Source organism: Carettochelys insculpta, chromosome 4 (genome assembly GCF_033958435.1).
Source record: "Carettochelys insculpta isolate YL-2023 chromosome 4, ASM3395843v1, whole genome shotgun sequence".
Lineage (NCBI taxonomy): Eukaryota > Metazoa > Chordata > Testudines > Carettochelyidae > Carettochelys > Carettochelys insculpta.
This window is the reverse complement of record NC_134140.1, coordinates 72,108,054-72,124,201: the sequence shown is the minus strand read 5'-3', so window position 1 is coordinate 72,124,201 and position 16,148 is coordinate 72,108,054. Positions and strand designations below refer to the sequence as shown.

The window sequence follows — 16,148 nt, the reverse complement described above, 5'->3', positions numbered from 1 at the left end:
TTACCTCCCCACGGTCCCAGCCCCAGACTAGCCCTGATGGGGCCTCCTGACATGGAGGGTAGGGACACACATGGGCAACAGGGATCCCATCCCTCAACCCTCATCAAGAATTAAGGTCCCCCACCCCAAAGCCCGGCCCTCCTGGGGCATTGGTGTCTGCCCACCCTGGTCCAGACCACCTCTGTAAACAGTTCCTCCAACCCCCTGTACACAGTTTGCAAGGTTACGTCCATGCAGTGTTTGCTTAGGTGCTCAGTAAATCATTTATTTGTGTTTACCCCTGTGTATATGTGAAAGTGGTAGTGTGGTGTGTGTGTGCATGGAGGTGTCAATGTGGCTCCCAGGCAAAGGGTTCACACAGGGCCTCACTTACCCACAGCCTGTCCCTCTCAGTCTGGCAGCACAAGGTGGAGGGTGGCTGCTCGTAACCGCACCCGGCCTTGGCAGCCCACACCTGCGCAAAGTCCTCATGTTTGGCCTCCATAAGGGTGCGCAGCATGCAGCACACCCTGACCATTGCTGGGACATTGGGAAGGCCCACCTCCCTCCTCGTTAGGAGGCAGCGGAAGTGCCCCTTCAGGTGGCCAAATCGATTGACCATATTCCAGGGCTGGTTGAGCTGTTTATTTAAAATGTCCTGGGTAGGCTGCGTGTGACCTGTGTACAGCCTCACGAGCCAGGGCTGCAGGAGGTAGGCCACGTAGACCATGATGCAGGGCAGCATTATGGTGTTCCCAATGGGGAGCTCCTGTGGGGGATATAGGTCCCCTCACCCAGCCCAGCGGCCCAGTTCCGAGTTCTGGAACACCCTGGCACTGTGGGCGTGGCTTGGACAGCCCACACATATGTCCATTAACTGGCCCTTGACATTGATGAGCACCTGCAGCACCATGGAGCGGTAGCCCTTGCAGTTCACACAGGCCCCACCATTGTGCTCTGGGGTCCGGATGGCGATGTGTCTGCCATCCAGTTCCCTGAATCAGTTGGGGAAGCCCAACTCATCAAATCCCTGGATGGCATTGTTGAGGTCCCTGATGTGGATCAGCTGCCACAGGAGGACCTTGTTGATGGCCCAGACAATCTGCAGAGCATGAGGAGACAAGGCGCTCGTGAGTGTGGATTGGGGAACAACATTCCCACCCATCCCCGTCCCTGCTGCCCTGTCCTTGCCCCCATCCCCTACAGGGCATGACTGCCTGGGATACCTTCCCCCCTGCATGCCTGCCCATCCACATCCCCTCCCCTGTGCTTGCCGGGGGCTGCCCCCCAGTTCCTGATGGTGCACCTTGTCAGGGAGCCCCCTCCCCTCAGCCCCCCACATGTAATGGGTGTATGCGCCAAGCATGGCTTACCTCATTAAGGACGGGCCTCGATGGTGGCCCTGCCCACCCCAACCTGGTGGCTGATGACTCGGTGGCTTTCTGAGGTGGCCAGTTTCAGGAAGGCAACTGCCACTCTTTTCTGCAGGGGGAGCACGGGCCTCATGTGAGTGTCATAGTCCTGAAGGGCTGGGATGAGGCAATGGCACAGCTCCAGAAATGTCCCCTTGATCATCCTGAAGTTCTGTAGCCACTGTTGCCCCAGTCCTCCAGCACCAGCCACTCCCACTAGTCCATGCTTTTTCTGGGGTAGTCCCACAAGCAACAGATGGCTCAGGAGACCTGGTGAAGGCATCGTGCCCTGAGGGAAGCCTCCAGGAGGGTGGCTACCAGGTTGGCCACCCAAAGCCAATGCAGGACCGCAGCCAGCACCACAGCCAGTGTACTAACCACAGCTGGATGGATGAGGGGAGGAGCTGCTCAGGATCCATGGGGTGGCCCATGGTGCCTCCTTTGCATGGTCTTCCTCTGCTTGCCTGCAGACAGCTAGCCAGCCCTCAACTTGACAGGCCGAGGCTTCCATTTAAAGGAGCAGCTGGTGACAGCCCCGGAAGGGCCTGGCCGCCATGTGACCCTGCCCATGGCATTTACTGGCTCTGTACTTTTGAAAGGGTGCCCTGGGACGTGTGGACATTCTCTTCCAAAAGAGCAGTGGGGCCTTTCCAATGAGCAGGGCAGCCCTTTGATCCCTGTTTGGCTGTGTGGATGCTCCTTTTCGAAAGGCTGTCTTTCGACGTGTATTTTTGAAAGCTGTCTTTTTGAAAGTGTGTTATAGTGTAGACATGGCCGGACAGGTTTCAAGTTTTGGCTTGTCTAGCAGTGAGCATGCAGCATGTCCCAACACACAGAAAACTATCATTCCCATCTGTAAAAAAACAATAACGTGCTTTTCCATGTGAAAGTAAGTGGAAACTTTTCCTTTTCTTTCCTAGCAAGAATCAAGGTGCCAGATCAGAAACTGCAAAATAAGGTAAGTGTCCTTTATAATTCTAGTGAACGAACCAAACAAATGTCTCTTTTATGGATTTGTTTAACATGACACGTTTTTGGGAATGTTTACTTCTATATTACCTAATATGTAATTTTATTGGTTTATACTTTAATACTACAGAAAACTTATCTCCTTCCTTCAGAATTCTCTTTTAGTGAGTATCTTTAAAAATGTATGCCCTGTATGTATATGCAAGTCTTGCTATGTTTTAGTCTTGCTTAGTCTTATTTTATGTTTAAGATGGGAAGCTTTATTTGCAAGCAAACTGACCATAATGGCTTATGTGTGGAGATGTTCAGCTTTCACTTGAGGTCCTCACTGAGAGGGACAAGTAAACAGCCCTGTATGAAACACTGCCATTATTCCTTTAAAATACACTGAATTACCTAATTATAAAATCTGAGATAATCAGATTATGTTGTCACTCCTTGTCTAGGAAAAAGCATAAGTTTGGGGCTTTAGCAACATTTCAGTTTCTCACTGAAAGAGAAATGTCATGGCATTTGCTAGTATAATTAGGTTCTGTGTAGAAATGTGCAGAAGAGACAATGCAGGTGATAACAAACTGCATTCAGGCTATTGTGTTTTCTACCACTGCTCTCTCAGGAAGGAGCATTTCGCTTTTTCTTTTAGATTGTGTAAGACAGATTGACATAAAAACAAGGAGGAGTCCTGTGATACCTTAAACACTAATAAATATATTCAGATATAAGCTTTTGTGGTCTGGAGCCCACGTCATCAGATGCATGAAGTGGAAATTTCAATTTAGCAGTCATGAAGACACGCATTCAAAGATGGGCGTATTACATTACTGTGCTGAGGACCAGTACTAATCAGGCCAATTCAGTAAGGGTGGAAGTTGTTTGAAATTTTCTCTCAACTTCAAAATAGATTGCAATGTGAAACCGCAGAGCTGAAATTCATATGTAAAGTTGACCCTATCAAACTGATCTGAATAGAAATGAAACATGGCTAGCTCATTACAAAAAAGTAATTTTCCTCTTTTTGGTATTCTCACCTTCTCAACTATTGGGAGTGGGCCACATCCACCCTGACCGAACTGGCCACATTAGTACTGGTCCTCCTTACCGTAATATAACTTAATTTACCAAGATATCTGTGTGTGTGTATATATCCCTACCAAACTGAAGTTTCCACTTCATCAGATGAATGAAGTGCTCTCCAGCTCACAAAAGCTTCTGTCCAAATCAGTGTGTTAGTCTTTAAGTTGCCACAGAATTCCACTTTGTTTTTGGCGAAAGAGACTAACATGGATGAGAAAAATCCACTCCCAAAGAGATGTAACTATGCAGACATAACTCCTGATGTAGACAGAGGTAGGTTAACAAAAAATTCCTTCTGCCGACCTAGTATTACCCCTTGGGGAGGTAGATTACCTATGCTGGTAGCAGAACCCTTCCTTTTGGCATCATGTTTACACTGAAGTTCGATAGAGTGCAGTAGCATTGTAAATGTATACAGAGACCCTTACCATGTGCTGGGGATATGTTCCTGGGATCACTGAGAATGGTGAAATCCATGAAAACTGGAGCGGCGTGCCCAGCACAGAACAACCACATTTTCTGTATAAAACAATATAATGATATTATGGATTAATATTTACATATAATAATACAATAAGTATGAATAACATCTAAAATTTCCTAGTAGGCATAATTGCAGCTTCCAATTCCCTTTTAATTCTCAGGCTCCATTATTAGAGCACACAGAAAAAGCGTTGTCCTGCTGAGTCCTGTGCTTGGGCTAGTGCTACAAAGTGCACCGCAAATACACAAAACCATAAACAGTTGAAACAGTGAATAGTTGAGGGCATCCTGTGTGTGGCCTATGACAAACAGCAGCTTATTGCAGAACATGGGCTTCTCTGTGGAAAGCTAATCAGCTAAATACTGACATTATGAATAAAGCAGGTGCTCAGCACACCTAAGAAAAAAGTTAAGGCTCTACCAAGAACTGCTCGGCATTTAAACTTCTCACCCCGCCTTATTAGATTCCTCCCAAGAGAGATTTTAGGCAATATTTAGTCTGTTCCTTCCCAAATTTGCCAACACATAATGCACAACAAAAGGTAACATTTTTAAAAAAAAATAAAAAATGTATTTTATGGAGATCCAACTAACAGATTTTTTTTCCATTATGGGGCAATTGTTTTATACTTCCATACACCCCCCCACCACCCACCTAGACTGGCAAAACTATATCAATTTGGTCTTCCTACATTCCTGTAGCTACTGCATTGTATGATGCCATGATGCCAAAAGAAATGTACATGTATAATAAAGAAAAGGGGGAATTATCTGGTACTTGTGGCTGACCTCTAGGTGTGAATAGGCAGCATTCTGGGTATAGCTGTAATAAACTGTAGTGTATTAAGTTAATATTTCATCCAATCTGTGACCTTCTAGAACTCTTAGCTGTCAACATGGTTTACATGCTGGCCACTAAGAACCTCATGGTAGCCATTGGGGCTAAAATTCATAACTGCAGTAAAAGCTGCATTATTTGGGTCAGCAGCAGCAGGGCTGGCTTCCTGGCTGGGACTGGCGGGGTGGAGCCAGGTGCCCTACTGGGCTGGCAGCAGTGGAGCTGTCCCTTTCACCTGGCAACTCCTGTTTCCCAGAGATGTCAAATAATCAAGCTTCTAGTGTACCTTTACAAAGGCTATGCCTGCACTGCGAGATAAATTCAAATGTATTAATATTGATTTTTTTAATGCTGGATTTTATAGATTTGAATTTGACTATCCTCACCACCCCATGTGCCCCTTACAAAGTTGACTTATGGCTGCCACATTCAATGGGCAAACATTGATTGTTGCAGCAGTGCATAGTGGGAACCTGTCTCTCAGTTCCCTCATCCCCACAGCATCCTGGGTATTTTCACTGGTGTTTGACATCATCTTCCCACATTGCATTGCCCTCGTTCCCCTCCTGTGGTGAGCAAACGTCCATTATTCCAGGTGGAAGGAAGTAAAACTAGTGCATCAACAAAGATCGCCAAATGCACAGAAATCTCTTTCTTCTATGACTGAATTGCTTTTTAAAATGGTAGCTGTAACTGAATTATGAAAGATTTTATAAAAATCAGCAGGTGTGTGTCTTCTCAACTGGCCCTCCACCAACTGTTCCCCTTCCCTTGATTACATCTGGTCCACAAAAATAACACAGGGACAGACTGCATCTACACTATGAGATGTACAGAACACCCTCCAGAACACCGCTATTTACCTCTCTCCTTTCTGAAAGCTGAGCATTTATTCCTACCATTTGTTTCCTGTATATTAACCCGTTACTGGCCCGGGAAAGGATATTCCCTCTTCTCACGTGCCATCTTACTTTGTTTTAAAGCCTTTGGGGAAGAACCTTGTCAAAGCCTTTCTGGAAATCAATATATTATTTCCACTGGATTCCCCCTTGTCCACATGCTTGTTGACTGCCTCAAGAATATTTGTAGATTTATGAGTCATGATTTCTTTTTATGAAAAACATGTTGACTCTTCCCCAACAAATTATGATCATCTATGTGTCTGACAGTTCTGTTATTTACTATATTTTCAACCAGTTTTCTCAGTGCTGAAGTGATGCTGTTTGGCCTGCAAATGCTGGGGTCACCTCTGGAGCCTTTTTTAAAAATTGGTTGTACATCAGCTATCTTCCAGTCATTTGGCAGAGAAGTGAGAGGTTACAGACCATGGTTCGTAGTTCTGTAATTTCACATATGAGTTCCTGTAGGACTCTCTGGTGAATACCATTGAGTCCTGGTCTCTATGTACTATTTAATTTTTAATCAATTTGTTCTAAAAACTTCCTCTCAAGATACCTCAATACGGACAGTTCATCAGATTTGTCACCTAAAAAGAATGGCTCAAATTTGGGAATTTCCCTTTCATTCTCAGCTGTGAAGACTTTTCTCTGCCATGGCCTTATCCTTATGTGCTTCTTTAGTATATTAATCATCCAGTTGATTAGCAGGCTTTCTGCTTCTGAGACACTGAAACATTTTACTACTCTTACTTTTTGTGTCTTTGGCTAGCCATTCTTCAAATCCTTTTTTTGGCCTCCCTCATTACATTTTTATGCTTCATTTGCTAGAGTTTATGCTCCTTTCTATTTTCCTCATTAGTATTTAAGCTCCACTTTTTGCCTTTCATAGCTTCTTTTACTTTGTTGTTTCATGTAGCACTTTTTTGGTTCTCTTACTTTTTTTTTTTAATTTGGGGAATACATTTTAGTCAAGCCTTTGTTATGGTATTTTTAAAGTTTCTATGGAGCTTGCAGAAATTTCACTTTTGGCATTGTACCTTTCAATTTCTTTATGAACTATCCGAATTTTTATGTAGTTTCCCTTGCTGAAATTAAATGCTACAGTGATGGGCTGCTATGTTTTTTTCCCCTCCACAGAGATGTTTAATTATCTTATGTTCACCATTCCTCAGTAGTCCAGCCATATTTACCTCTTGGACGAATCCCATGCTCCACATAGGACTAAGGCAAGAATGGCCTTTCTTCTTGTGGGTTCCAGGATTAGCTTCCCCAAGAAGCAGTCATTTAAGGTGTCAAGAAACTTTATCTCTGCATCTCATCCTCAGGTGACAGGCACCCAGTTTTGACTTCTTTGGATTTTGTTTGGTTGTTGTGTTTGGATGGTGGAGTCATTGACACAAACACAATTTTGCAAAAGAAAAGTCAATTTTATTAATTTTAGCTCTCCAAACCTGCATTATTTACTCCACAGAGAAAGTTTCAGCTTAAAAACAAACAAACAAACAAACTAGCCACTTCAAGACACTTCCCTGACCCCTTGGTCATTAAGAATTCTCATTGATCTGGAACGTAGGTGGCAGAAGATTCATGTTTGACTGAGGATGCTGAGTAGGGTGGAGCCTAGATTGCATGGGCAGTGTATCTGATATGCTGAGGAAGGCTGTGCCCACCCAAAAGCCTGGTTTGGTCTTGTCCATATTACTCCCAGAATTACCCTCTTGCTTGCCCTTTGCCCCAGCCCAGGCAGATTGCTCCTCTTCAGGGAAGTGTGCTGCTGGGGTCAGGGTGTGGACTTGGGGTAGCTGAGGCCGTCCAGCACTGGGGAAGTGTCGGGATGCACTGGGGCTGTTCTCTCTGGGTCTCAGGGGGTTGGGAGTCCTGGGGTTGGGGTGCAGTCATGTGCCATCCACCCTCACCACACTTGGAGGGCTGCATGTTGCCCACGTGCCCTGAACTCAGGGCTGGGACGGGGGTTGTACATCGTCCTCCTGCTCTGCACTCAGGGGTCAGGAGGATGGTGAAGGGGGACTCCAGGCTCTGACAGGGGAAAGGGAGCAGGTCCTTGCATACAGGGCACAGGCACTTGCTGGGAGCTAGCCTCCCTCAGGCAGCGGTTCACCTGCCACTCATGCTAGGCAGCTGCTCCACCTTTCCACAATGATTGAAGTTTTACTGTGATAGTCTGTGGGAAATGCCTTAGGAACAGTCTAATACTACAGCAGTTGTTGTAAAACAAGATTTTTTCAGAACAGAAAGAAAAAAGGCAGATAATACAGAAAAAGTCTGCATAATGTGTCTAGTTTTCAGTGCTGCACAAACTAACTCAGATGCGTCTGCTCTTCATCTTTTCCAGAAAATAATCTCTCTCCATTGTTGCTCCTGTGACCATTCTGTTTCAAGGCAGGTTTCCACTCTCTTCCTTCCTGTCTTACATGTTTGTATTTGTGTTGGTCACAGTAAGTAAATCTTTAGATCCCAAGGGTCTATTCATTACAGTCGCAGACATACTCCATAAAGGTATTTAGATAAGTGTTCCCTCTAATGGCTTCCCATGAAGCATCTATTGAATGTTTCCCAAATCCATTAGAGTTTATCACCACTCCTTTGTATAAATATTATGAACGTGTTTAGACAAGGAAAATAAGTTGTATGTAAAGACGTGTAAGATAGCACATGATAATGAACATATCTTGAAACACTTGTGTAGACTGAATTTGAACACTTTAAAACTTGCAAAACTTTAGGCAGAAGTCCACAAATTATTAAGATGCTAAACTCTACCTTTACTAGTATTTAAAAGCATATTTGTTGAAAAATGTTGGCTATTGTGTTTTTAAAATACAACTCATTTTCCTATTCTAGACATTGTGATTTTCTTGTGCCCTTTTCATAACTATTGTTTTTGAAGTTGTAGGTGCGCAGCAGTTGTCCCTCCATCTGAGAGCTCTTTTCTTTCTGTTTAAGCCTCAGAGTTTGAAAATATCAGTCCTGGTGGAAGTGTCAGCTGAATACAGCTTAATCTTTACTTCTCTTTCTTATTTTAACCTATATCTTATTTGAATTGTTGAGAGATTAAAGATGATTTAAACCTCAAAGAACTCTTACACGTGAGGGGTATGTTTGCCACAGCCTGTAACTGAGATATGATTCCAGCCTGATGACTTCTTTATGTCATTAAAGCAATCTTAATGCTTGGTCCATATCAACAGAATGCTGGAGTTTACCGTTCTCAGAGTAATAAGAAAGTATTCATCAGTTTTATGTTACTATTTTATCAGTACAAATTGACATGAACAGTTGGTTATTTTTTTGGAAACCATCAGAAAATGCTGTATTTTAATCACCTTCTGCATCAGTAGTAATGGTGTTGGTTGGATGCTGGCAGTACTCAGTGGTGATAAAAGAAAGTGCTAACCAAGGAGCTGATAATGTTCAAAAGACAGAGACCAAAGTAACAACCAGATTTTTAACACATGGAGAAAAATCAATGAATTCTCCACAGAGTGATGAGGAAGAGAAAATGATGGAAGGGTCTTGAGCAATAATCTTTTACCATTAACTACGTTCATTTACTCTGTTATAAGTTGTGATTCACATCTTTATGCAAACTTCACTCCAGCAGGATGACTGGCTACAATGGAGAATGAGCAGAGATAAATCAGGAGATTGAGACTGAAATGTTGGTGAGGGCTTGTCTATACTACATAGCTGTCTAAATTTCCACGTCACTTCATTGTAGACACTGCCTCTGCAGGCGGCATGGATTCTTCTTACAGCACAAGTAACCCATCTACTTTAAAAGCAGGTGGTTCAAAAGAACTCTTCTCTCGACCTAGTGCTGTCTGTGCAGAGATTGAAGTTGGCTTACTTACCTCATGCAGAGGTGTGGATTTTCTGTATGCCTGACCAACATAGTGAAATTGACCTATTTTTCTATTTTAGACCAGGACTCAGATTCATCCACTCAGAGGTGAAAGTTTTTAAACCTTAGTGTCTGAAAGCCTGTACCTTTTAGAAAGCAACATGGCCAGTTAAGTTTGTATGCCACTTATTTTTTTAAAACTTAAATAAGGAAGCCTGATATGAAATCAAGCAGCATATTGGAAATGCCCACTGGACATTCCACAGGCTCCAGTCAGTTACAGCGTCAGAAATATGAAGCCCTCCTGAAAAGAAAAGGATGAGAAAATTGATAATAAAAGAGGTCATGGCAGAATATAGCTGCCTCATTGCTGTGGTTTCACATGTAATACAATTTAATACATGACGGAAGCATGGTACTACACTGCAACAGGTTCTACAAACAAGCCAACTAGAATTTCTACACAGAGGCTACAATTGGTTGGATTCTGCCCATCCAGCACCAACCTCTGCAAAGTTCTGCACTGTATGCCAAATTACTGCAGTTTCATCCCAAGAAAGCATCATAACTTGGGGTAGGGAGCATAATCTAGACAGTAGAAACACAAATATTCATTATTTCATGAAGAATGGAGGTCTCTAACGACATAAACACAGGCAAAGGTTCTTGCTTCAAAGAAGCAGGACTCAAGTACACAATTTATTTCACATCCAGCAGTATAAGAGGGATTAAAGCATTCAAACCCATTACCATGTATATCAGATTACTGATCTGGGAAATATTCCAAAATGGTTCATGTTAGATAATTTACAACTGCAATAGTAGAGACAACAGGTAGGAAAACATCTATAAAAATAAGCATTCATGAAATATACAATAATATGCCAAAGACAATACTGTACAGTAGCATGATAGCCATAAAGTGGGCTTTTTCATCCATATGGTCAAGATACTGTAAGAATAACAGAAGTAAGATCATAAAAGAACAGCAACACAATTGCTGCAATTTCGCCATTAGTCTAATTATTTAAAACAGGCCATGCATCAAATAACACCATTTCCTTAAGCTTATAATTTCAATATTTATGAGTTAATTTAAATCCCAAATCAAAAAAGAAGTTCAGTGTGCAGTTATTCGTAACTAATTACTTGGAAAGGTTTGGCTGATTTCCACCTCTCCCCCCACCACACTTCTGTATGCATATAAGTCAGTAGCTAAATGTCTAAAAGATAAGCAATCCTCATAAAACCTTCTAAGTCAATTCCAGTTCTAAGCAACAATATAACATGGAGCAAATGACAAACAATGGGTTATAAATGTTTTAAGTGCCTTAAGACCTCAGTGGGTGTTGGATAAGGCCCTGGCATAGAAACATTTTAAAAAGAAGCAGTGGAAAGAGTGCGTGCGCAAACCTCAGTCTAGTGCAAGGACACAGACTCTATGTGCATAGAGCTTATGTAAGTTAGAAGAATAATTCAATTTATAAATAGTTCTGTTGAAATGTGTTCAATACTAATGGACTCAGAATCAAATTCTGTTCCTGGTTGCATACAGATAAATTCTGAGGCATTCAGATAGGAGAGCGATAAGTACATTGTAAATCTCTAGCTAGGCAGGCAGATTGGAAGATTGACAGATTAATACTTAAAAGTCACTAGAGGATCATTCGAGCTTTACACCAGGGTGATCAAGAGCAACTTTTGGCCATGTGCCTTATATATCTGAAATTCACTTAATTTAATTATTTATTTATTTTAGTTTCTGAAGTTAGTAGGAAGGGACTGAACCGTTGTCAGTAGGCATGAATAAACATCATAGCTTATGGCGTTATAGCTTTATAGCTTTGCAAGTCTAGCTGGAGTTAGCCAAACGTATTTTCATATGATTGCGAGCCCAATTTCCCCCTAGGGCCATTATATGTTTAAATAAAGGTTTTTCTAGCTATCAAAAAACCTGTGATTGTTCTCCTATAATTATCTCCAAAAGTTAGGCTTGCACAAATGGCTTTACTATGTATATATAGCATTGGGACTGGGTGTACAAGGGCATCTGAGGTCACCTATTAGGGGCCTCATGATCCTTTCACACCAACCTGCAATGAAGGCAGGTCCTCCAGGCCTGCCTCGAGAGGCTGGAGGGAAGCAGCCAATCAGAGTGCAGTAGTCCCAGTTAAAAGGAGCTGCAGGGCCTGAGCTCCTCAATTTTTTACTTGTTCCAGAAGGGTGAAAAAGGAGAGGAGCTGAGCCCTTGACCCCTGAGGTAAGGGTAAAGTGGAAGAAGCTATATGGGGAGTGGCCCAGGGAATAGCAGCAGTAACGGTTATAGGAAGCAGCATATGTCTGCTATCTTTGTAGGTCTTTGGGCCACTTCCTTCAGGATAGGCAAGCACCATTCTCATGCTCTTCATTCATATAATAAACACAACAATATTTTGTTATCCAAAATGGCTTGTAAACCAGAGTAAGCCGAAATCGGTCACTTTGCGAACAACACTCTGTCTGCTTGTACATTGGCAGAGCAAGTGTGATCATGTAAATACGATCTGGTCCTGAAGCCTTTTCCCCTTCCCAGAGTATCACAGTCTATAAGGGGAGAGAGAGCTCATTCAAATACTGCTTACACAGTCTTTCCTTTCCCGCTGCTTTTTTTTACAGACTTTGCTTTTCATTCCACCTGCTTCATGTTTTATTTGCTCCCCTGCCTATGTGTCAATCAATATTTCAAGTTGAACTAAACTTGCAAACTAAAGATGTCTTGGGGTTTGAAATTACACAAAGCATGTTTGCCCATTTCTAGCCATTTTAATGAGTGGTGGTAGATAATGGAGGCTTATTCCGGGCATATTCACTCAAGCCTGAATAGTCCAGGGATTAATGAACTAACATATAGGAGTGATTTAAGAATTGAATTTAGGGAATAAAATATCTTATGGGACATGCCTAGCAAATGTGTTTGAGAGATTTGAAGTGATGGACAATAAAAATATTTATTAGTCATAAAATGAATATTCAGATAAATCTGGTTTGGACACAAGAAATTGTTAATATGTTTTAACAGTTCCTTAATATCAATTTGTGCTTGTTAAAGACAAAGGTCATAATTGAAAACATGACCAGTCATAACTCACTGCCTAGGGGATCTGACTTCTGGTAGCATCTGTCTGCTACATGGGCCTATTTCCACCCTGCTCAGGCTGGGACAGATCTGTTGACTCAGAGTTGTTGTGGTCCTTCCACCTTGTCTAGCACCAAATTTTTCCAGTGTAAATGCAGCAGCTGGGGGGTTGTTGGTAGGAGGGTATTTGCAATAGCTTGTCAAGGGCATTGGAATTGGATTTTATTGGGACAGAAGAGCATGGTGGTTGCTTTGAAATGCTATAGGTTGCAATAAGCATCTGAACTATGGAACATCATCAAAACCAAACTCCAAACATTCCAAGATTTCCCACATTTTTGGTGAACATGGTAGCTCCCACTTTCTGGCAGAACTTACTCGAGCCCAGTATTTTCTGAGTGAATCACCTAACTTGAAGTGGTAGAGCAACTTTTGACCACTCCTATTTCATTCATCTGCGTGTCTCATTTTTCTTAATAATAACAGGCAAAATTACCATCTTCAAGCCATTTCTGACTTTCTGTGGCCACCTATTACCTAGCCATTTGTGGTATTACTTACTCATACTGTCCTTTACATGTGTTAGACCCTTCATGTAGATATTCAAGTACTCAAGGATCTAATTCAGTGCTAGGCTGTCATCTGTCTCAAAGGGGAGTAGGCGCCTAAATACCCGAGTGCCACGACACAGGAATTCCCATCATATCAGCTCAAAAGCTCTGGTTTGAATTTCCTTTTATAAAGATAAAAGTTAAAGTTTTAAAACTCAAAGTCATTACAAAAATCCCAGTGACTTCAAGGAGACAGGATCAGCCCTTGATTTTTTACTCTAGTATGGCTTTTCAATTAAAAATATAGCTTTTAAAGCTCTGAAGTTAGCCTTTGGGATTCATTTATCTGAGGTCATCTTTGTATTTAGTTCCATGAAGATGCAGAATTTTTAAGGTGTTACAACTCTATTTAAATCTACTAATCCCTGTTTAATTCTGTAGGGAAGTGCCAAACAATGCTCAATTCCTGACAGCACATTGAGTTCCCCAGCCACAAACTCTGATGCCACAAAAATAGTATTAGGACTTCAGAAATTAAGAGGATGATGACGGAGAATAAGTAGTGAAGGAGAAAGTGGCTTTATTTGATGAAAATATGATGTTTTTGATAGTAAAAGCCCAGAATATGAAAAATGCATCTCTATAAGTAATTATTATTCATTTTCCTGTTATTCTAAATATGCATATCCTCTTTTAAGGCATACAGAGCCCTCTTTTTTGCATGCAATGAAAAACTCAGCCTCTCAACACTCCAGTGAATTAGGTAAGTTGTTATAGCCAGTTTACAGATGAAAATACATAGCTTTTATATAGCACTTTTCTTTATGAGATCTCACAGCATTAGAAGAAGCAGCAGCCCTTTCCAGTTAGGGAAACTGAGGCTCACAGAGAGTGGAAGGAAGGACTCAAGGTCGCCCACCAACAACATCAGAAATAGCATCCAAGTCTCAAATTGCAGTCTATTGCTCTATTCACCAGGCAACACTGCCTTGGATGACCTCATCATGGATACCTTAGATGACGTGCCCATGATCACAGTAAACAAGACTGCTATTTAGGTTTGTGCAAACAAATTGGTTCAGCCAAAAATATTGATAGAATCTATCTGCAGCACTGACATTATTTTGGACCATATTTATTTAAAGGTATTTGGACACTGTTATTTAGATATGTTTATATTGAACCAGCATTAGTTTCCTGACAGATATCAGTTCTTGCTGTTTTCTTTCATTGTGACAAAAGGATTTGTGAGTGCTCAGCAATGCTGCATAGCAGACCCCCTTTAACTAGACTGTGTACACATGGAATTCTGATACATTTTATCCATACCAGTTCAAAAATTTTGGCCAAAATAGCCAATATTAAATTGTTCCACTATTAATATATGATCAGCCATATCCTATATGAAGAGGAGGTTATAGGTCTGGAAAAATGTACTTGAAGGAGTATATAGTTCAGCACCATATATATCCACATCATAATGCAGTCTTCCTTCTTCAAATAAATATATTGGTTTAACAGATAGGCTATTTCTACACTACAGCATGATTTTGAAAGCAACCTTGGGGAACAGTATGGAGCCCAGCTGCTCCCTGATCTTCTACCACTCGAAGCTGTGGTCAACCTGCTGGCCACATTGCTAGTGGCTGCCCTCTAGCATTTCTGGGAGGTGCACCCTGATAGCCACAGTTCTGAGTGTTGTACTTATACGGTGACACCCAAATCCTCTCCTCTGGCCACTCCGGTGCCTGTGGGGCTATCCTGGTGAGACTGGGTGGTGCTGGGGGATGATGACTTCTGGCTCCAGAACTTCCACATGACCAAGTGGACATTTCTGGGGTTATGTCTTGGCTGGCTTGCCACAGCCCTCTAGCACCAGGACACCCGGATGTGGCCCACACTCCCTTGTAGAAGAGGGTAGCCATTACCTTCTGGAAGCTGGCCACCCTAGAAAGGCATTGGTTGGTCAGCCAACAGTTTGGGGTGTGCAAGGCCATCATTGGGACCATCCTCATGGAGGTAAGACATTTGTGGGTCGCACACCCACCACAGGGAGAGGAGAGTGGGCTCCCGGGCAACGGGGACCTTTGGGGACCAGTGGTGGGTGGGTCCTGGGGCAGGGCTCTGAGGAGGGGGGCCATGGTTAGAGGGGACCAGGGAGGGGACACATTGAATACCCAGCCACACTCTCATGGGTGTGTTCACCCCCACCCCATGCAAGTCATCTGGGCAATCAATAACAACCTTCTTCACTGGGTCATCCCTGATGGAGGCCTCAATGTCACCCTCATGAGGTAAGAGGAGCTGGGCTTCCCCAACTGCACTGGAGCTCTGGATGGGACCCACATTGCCATTCAGGCCCTGGACCACAGCACTGGCACATGCATCAACCAGAAGGGGTACTATTCCTTGGTGCTCCAGGCCCTTGTGGGTGCCCAAGGGCATTTTATGTATGTGTGTGGACTGGTCTGGGCAAGCCCACAATGCTCGGGTCTTTTTAACTCTCGGGTCAGCCGCAGGATACAGGATGGGACATACATCTCCCCACCATGTCCCCCTGCATTGTGGCTGATGCAGCGTATCCCCTGAACCTGTGGCTGATGCTAACATACTGACCTCACCCAGGACCTTTTTAATGAGCACCTGAAACAGGCTTGCAACACCATGGAGTGGGCATTTGGGTGCCAGAAGGGATGCTTTCGGTGCCTCTTAATACAGCTGGAGGTCAGCCTCCCCAGTAAGCAGGCCATGGTGAGGGCATGCTGTGCTCTCCACAATATTGTGGTGAGAAAGCACGAGCCATTTGTGCACGGGTTGGCTGCCAAGGCCATCCATGGCTACGAGCAGCTAGCTGCTGCCTGTGCTGCCAGGCACAACGGGATAGGATGCAGGTCAGGGAGGCTCTCTGGGAAGCCTCCACATAGAAGCCCCAATGACTCTTCCTCAGGCACCCTCCACCACAACCC

The 16,148-nt window shown here is 43.2% G+C and overlaps 1 long non-coding RNA gene across 1 annotated transcript in view; it reads right to left on the bottom strand.

Moving 5' to 3' along the window:
- Positions 1 to 440: 440 nt before the first annotated feature.
- LOC142012070 (uncharacterized) overlaps positions 441 to 16,148 on the bottom strand; it is a 64,606-nt gene continuing 48,898 nt past the window's right edge. Inside the window, exons 2-4 of the long non-coding RNA XR_012645255.1 lie at positions 3,863 to 3,953; positions 1,353 to 1,461; positions 441 to 1,081 (exon numbers count right to left, since the gene is read on the bottom strand). This is a non-coding gene — a long non-coding RNA (uncharacterized LOC142012070). The remainder of the gene's footprint in view (positions 1,082 to 1,352; positions 1,462 to 3,862; positions 3,954 to 16,148) is intronic.